Source organism: Zingiber officinale, chromosome 10B, assembly GCF_018446385.1.
Source record: "Zingiber officinale cultivar Zhangliang chromosome 10B, Zo_v1.1, whole genome shotgun sequence".
In the NCBI taxonomy this organism is placed as follows: domain Eukaryota; kingdom Viridiplantae; phylum Streptophyta; class Magnoliopsida; order Zingiberales; family Zingiberaceae; genus Zingiber; species Zingiber officinale.
The window spans coordinates 36837769-36844299 of record NC_056005.1 but is presented as its reverse complement, the minus strand read 5'-3'; the positions used below and the strand labels follow the sequence as shown (position 1 = coordinate 36844299).

At 37.3% G+C, this 6531-nt stretch overlaps 1 long non-coding RNA gene across 1 annotated transcript; it reads left to right on the top strand.

Annotated features, from left to right (window-relative positions):
* Positions 1 to 229: 229 nt before the first annotated feature.
* Positions 230 to 2149, top strand: LOC122030215. Its single transcript, XR_006125353.1, has 2 exons — positions 230 to 283; positions 1826 to 2149. It is a non-coding gene; the product is annotated as an uncharacterized LOC122030215 (long non-coding RNA).
* The last annotated feature ends 4382 nt before the right edge of the window (positions 2150 to 6531 follow it).

Below are 6531 nucleotides of genomic sequence, written 5' to 3'. Positions count from 1 at the left end.
TATAAAAGTTTGCATTTTTTCTCCCAAATCTCGCACGGCTGCAAGCGTGATTTTCTTCTCCGGTGGCATGATCTTCTTCTCCGGCTGCAGGCAATCTTCTTCTTCGATCCCAAATCAGGCACAGCTCTAAGGCAGGCATGACTCTAACTTAAGGGGCAAGTGATCTTCTTCTCTGGTCCCAAATCACGCACGACTCTAAGGCACCCAATGCTCTGACTTAAGGCGCACACGATCTTCTTCTCCGGAGTTCTTTCCACGATCCACCGAACAAGATCAAGTTTAGGTAATCCTAATCTTCTTCTCCATCCTTCTTCTCCGTCCTAGAACTGCAACACTAGTTGCACCCTACTCATGCGATCGAGGTCATTCGCATGACCTAATCGTGTGGTGGTTGTCGCACGGGACGCCAAAGGCTCGCGCGACCTAATTGCGAGGTGGTTGCACCTAGCCATTGCCGCAACCACCACATTGGTTGTAGCCTTGGTCATCTTGACTGCTACCTTTCCACTGCCGTAGCCTTAGTCTCGTTGTCACTGCACATTTTTTTCTACATATGCTGCTTTGTTTGCCTCGTATGCATGATTAAACTCTACTATTTTTTTTATGTACTGTTTTATTAATAAAATTATTTTTTCAACTAGATATTATTATTACAATGTTTTATTATTGTTGTTTTCTTGTTGTGCATACAAGTTGTTGTCTGATTGAAGCAGTAACAAAACTTGATTGTCTAAGTTCCTGTTTAGCTTAATTACAACCCAATTAGTCTTTTAATGTAATATATGTTTTTAGAGAATGATTAGCTCTAGCTTATTTTGTTTATGAAAAATGTTTGTATATTTTTTTAAAATGTAGGAAATATGTCTACAAAATCAAAGGATGAGTTAAAAAAGTTTCTGCAATATAGGACCATAATAAATTTCATGAATCTCTGCCACCCTCTCACATGGTTAAAAAAGTTAATAATTCACAAAAGATTGAATATTCATGTCGTGAAAACTGGAGCTCCAAAGTCATCTATGATTCACACTGCAGATCACATCCTAGAGATGATACACTGAATTGTGGAAATTTTAGTAAAAATGATGAAGCATCTTCTGGACCAAGACAACCATTTGTCACTGAAACAGTGATACCATAAACTTCTTCTCGTATGATTGTTAATACCAATGAAGCTATGTGTGATTCTGTTGATAATCTTGCCAATGACATATTTTTAGATGCCCTTGATGATGATCAATTATTGCAGGTAGGATTTATCAATTCCTTTGTTTAGGGAGTTCTAATCTAAAATTCAGATATGGTTGTCTGCTAGAGGCTTCATATAAATCATAGTTATTATGAATTTCAGAGTATCGATGTAGACTAAATAGTTATGGAACACTATCAAGTAACTGGCACACCAGAAGGTTCTGTATCTAAACATGCACCTTTCACTCCAGTCTCTAGAAGTTACATAGGACACCCTCGTGAAGACGCATTGCCACTGAAACTCTGTGAGTTATGTTTTCATGGCTCCAAGGTAAAATCTTTAGTGCAACACAAGCTTTTTGGTTACTAGTTTATACATTCTTCAAGGTATTGGCATGAACTATGCAGCTAGGTTAGTTCCCAGGAGCTTCAGTTCATTTGCAGCAGATGAAAGATGGGCTCATTACTGTCTCAATTAAACTTCTTGATAATGCTTTTGAGCTTTGTCCTGAACACTGCAAAAATCTTAATCAGGAGCGGTTTGTCCTTGTATACATGTACTTGAATGCTTTGCTACATGAGAACTCTTTTCTCCTTAATGAATATTTTTTGTTGCCCCTAATATTTATGCCAGTTTACATCTCAAAAATAAGATTCAGCATCTTGAGAAAGACCTTTCCCTTTCAAATCAAGATGAAGAAAGACAGAGATCATCTTTCACGGCATCAACAACTACTTCAAGGAATTTTCAACTTGAGAGGCCCTCAAGTATGACAGATCCTGTCAACTTTAACTCCCAGGCTTACATAAGAAATGAACCAGGAGATACTATGACTTGGAGCTCACCTACTCCATCCTATTATGCAAACCAATTTGGGACTACATCTGCAGACAGACAAGTATTTACTCCAAAGCTTCTTGACATTAATTACATTGAAGGATCTGGAGATAAAAAATGGAAAAGTTTATACTTTCCATGGACAAAGAAATTTGAGGTGATTCCCTTTAAATTTCTCTGTGACTTTTCATCTTTATTATGTTTGGTACTATTGAGTTTTCCTTCTTCCTAGGCTAACAACAGAAAAGTGTTTGGTAATCACTCATTTCGCCCCAATCAAAGAGACGTGATCAATGCTACAATGAGTGGTTAAGATGTCTTTGTTTTAATGCCAACTGGTGGTGGAAAGAGTTTGACATACCAGGTATAATATCATTGTAGTCTATATACTTAATTTTGAATCTGTTTTTCCTGTCTAATAGGTACAAAAGTTTAGTCCCATTTTTCTTAATCCTCATTAGAATCACGCGTACAATTTAGTTTCTAATTTGTAATATATATCTTTATTCGAATAGGTGTCCTCAAGAGTACTGGGAAGAATGCCGATGATATGGGTTAGGTTTCGTGGGTCTCCGATAAGGAAAGGAAAGGAAGTAATAAACCCAAGGAGATAGAATAATATCGGCCGGGATATACCTCCAAGGGAGGTGAGTTTGTATTGATCGAAATATGCTTCCCAGGAGGAAGATCTGTATACCTCAAAGGAGGTAGGCTAATATCGGCCGGGATATACCTCCAAGGGAGGTAAGTTTGTATCGATCGAAATATGCTTCCCAGGAGGAAGATCTATATACCTCAAAGGAGGTAGGCTAATATCGGCTGGGATATGCCTCCAAGGGAGGTAAGTTTGTATCGATCGAAATATGCTTCCTAGGAGGAAGATCTGTATACCTCAAAGGAGGTAGGCTAATATCGACCGGGATATACCTCCTAGGGAGGTAAGTTTGTATCGATCGAAATATGCTTCCCAGGAGGAAGATCTATATACCTCAAAGGAGGTAGGCTAATATCGACTGGGATATACCTCCAAGGGAGGTAAGTTTGTATCGATCGAAATATGCTTCCCAGGAGGAAGATCTATATACCTCAAAGGAGGTAGACTAATATCGGCCGGGATATACCTCCAAGGGAGGTAAGTTTGTATCGATCGAAATATGCTTCCAAGGAGGAAGATCTATATACCTCAAAGGAGGTAGGCTAATATCGGCCGGGATATGCCTTTAAGGGGGAAAGATCTATATACCTCAAAGGAGGTAGGTTAATATCGGGCGGGATATGCCTTCAAGGGGGAAAGATCCATATCACTTGGCGTATACCTCAAAGGAAGTAGGCTAATATCGACCGGGAGATACTTCTGAAGCATGTAGAATAGTATCGACCGAGACATGCCCTGAAGAAGGAATGTTAATATCAGCCAGGTCGACCAACACCTTGGAAAAATACTTGATAAGATATGACCTATTGCTAGTTAGGATAATTAACATAGAAGGGCGCGAACAGAAGCCTCATGAGGAAGGATAAAGATAAATATTTCAAATAAGATAATTAATGAGGATATCTGCAATATGTAATCACATGACAGGTGCTATATATTTTGGCGGGAAATGTGCTTTTAGATTATTTTGCAGGTGCTAAACAACAAAGGAGGTACATCTGGAGTACAAGAAAGATTCCTTAAAAGTCATTTATCACAAGTACGCAACTTACGTCATCTCATAACAAACTCTAACAAACTGGGGTCCACTTCATGACTACGGAGGTTATATGAAGTGGTATAAAAAGGGGAATCCTCTCCGTTGGCAAGGTAAGTTCACATCATCGTGCACATTCATAACCCTAATTTTTCAACTACTATTCATCTTCTTCCTCCTTCTTCCACACCGAGAGAGATCACTGACTTGAGCGTCGGAGGGCCTAGCCAGGGATTCCCACCCCGATTTTAGGTCACTGACGGTAGTGTTGGTTGGTCTCTTGTGCGCAGGAAGTCTTGGAAGCTTCGGATCTGGGTTTTTTCTCTTCAGATTTGGATTTCCTCTTCGTCATCGAGTCTTCGTGGAGGAGGACCTTCGGTGACTCTATTTTTTCCCGATCCGCTTTGGGTTTCTCGGATCGGCGTTCTACGAGTATTATTCTTCATCAGCGTAGTGAGTTTCCTTCTTCCGGATCTCCGCCTTGTTCAACTTCTCAGACAGGATCAGCCGACAAGCCAAAAAAATATAGAGACTTTAACAAATTAAGGAGCACTAGGAGCTGCAGTCCCTCCTCTTCACCGACATCTAAGTAGAAAATCTCGTGTTATATTGTTCTACTTTGTTTTAATAGTGTTATCATTTTGTTGGTTGCTTATGAAATTTTGTTGGTTGCTTATGAAATTTCTTCATAATGTTATAGATATTATTTTTGAATGTTAGAAAATTATATATTAAATTTTATTTTGAAATTTAGTATTTTGAATGATTTATAATATTGGAAAATTATGTATTAATATTTTTTATTTTTTATCTAAAAAAGACAACGGTTTTTTACCGTTGTCGTAGATAGTTTAAAACTGTTGTTGAAGACTCTGCTATTAAAGGTAGACGCTCAAAGACAACGGTGAAAATTTGTTGTCTTTGAAGGAAAAGACAACAGTTTTTCACCGTTGTAAAAATGTTGTCTTTGCCTTCAAAGACAACGGTTAAAAACTGTTGTCTTTGGGCACCCCTTTTAACAACACGACATTTAACAACAGTTCTAAAGGGGTTACGACAACGGTGAAAAATCGTTGTTGTTAGGCTTTTTTCTTGTAGTGAATATTAGGGGCCCCATCGATGGATTTCTTCCTTTGACTTTGATTGTCACATATTCTTCTAATGTTCATCTCTTGAATTTTACTGTATATATAATCAAATTATTCATCCAAAAAGTTTGTCCCCTCATCAGTCAAAGATACATCATCAATCACTACTGAAGCTTTATATAATAACCTCGAGTGTCTTGACATCAAATTCACATCTGGACTATCAATAAAACTTTGCTCACCCAAAGTATAGATTGCTCCAACCTTTGCATTTCTTGTCCATCGTGTGAGTATGTACTTATCAGGCAGTATAAACACTTGGTTGATATAGAAAAAACTAACATATGCCTATATGGAATACCCTCGAACTCAAATTTCCTACAGCTATAGGATATGTACTTTGTATCTTTATCATGCACGAGCACCCTTGGTTTTGTTGATGAACTACTTTGAATATTCATGACATGATAAACCACTAATTCACCACCTATAGATGCTTGTTGCACATAATAACCATGACTAACACTCATTTTACTTTAAAAATCTAATCATTTATTTTTTGTGTACAACTTAACCATCTGAGTTTCCTTAGGCTAGTTTGTCTTAATCTTGGGATTCTTAATCATATCAATATGATCGGCAAATAACTTATTTTGTCTTTGGTGTTACAATGTCCTATTAAAACGTGTGATAAAATCTATCAATGAGTTCTTATTTGAGACATACTTCTTAAAAAATGAATGTGAGCTTTCAAATCGCTAACTACTTGACATTCTAGTAGAAAAAGCATGGCTAAAATATAATGGGACCTACCTTTATCGTAATTCATATATCAATGACAACTAATCATTTTTCTCCAAGCTAGAACACTTGATTACTTCTTCCCATGACTTCTCAAATTCATCGAGTGTTGAGGAGTTCACAATGACATCCTTTATGATTTGAGTAGTTGCGAAAAGTCAAAGGGGTTAATTTATATGGAAATTTATTAAGTATCTTCCACAAACAATATTGATGCACTATTTTAGGGAACTTGATCAGTGATGATCACGGTTGGTGGACCTTTAGGCATCGCTTCTATGAACTTCTTAAGCAACCAAACAAAAGACTCATTATCACTTAGAAAGACACAACCAAAAAGAATGCTCTATTGATGATGATTAACTCCTACAAAGGATGCAAAAATCAGTCAATATTTGTTGGTGTTATATGTCGTATCAAATACAACTACATCACCAAAGACGCTGCATGCCCTCCTTGATACATGATCTGTCCAAAAAAACCTAGTAAAATTTTCAGTTGAATCAGTCTCATAATCAAAGAAAAAGGTTGAATTCTTCTCTTTCTCGGTTGCAAATAACTCGATCAGTGTTTCGACATCAATACTCTTCTATTCATTCCTTAGCTCTTTCTCAAAGTTTCTAATATCTCTTTCTATACAACCTAGATGCTCAGGACCTCCATAATCTATCTCTAATATTTGAATTTGTTGACAAGTTATTACATTAGCCTCTAAAAACTATTGAGTTAATACTTTTTTAGCTGCAGAAACAATGACGATGTGAGTGTAGCAAATGCACCTTTGAAGGAGTAGAGAGTAAATGATTATGACTTTCTATGAAGTTTGTGACAATCCAATTTGCCCCAGTCTGTTCTTTAACAAGTGAAAATTTTGGCTTACATCCATGTTGGGTTTTTCGGGTCGCGAAAATCATTTTTTTGC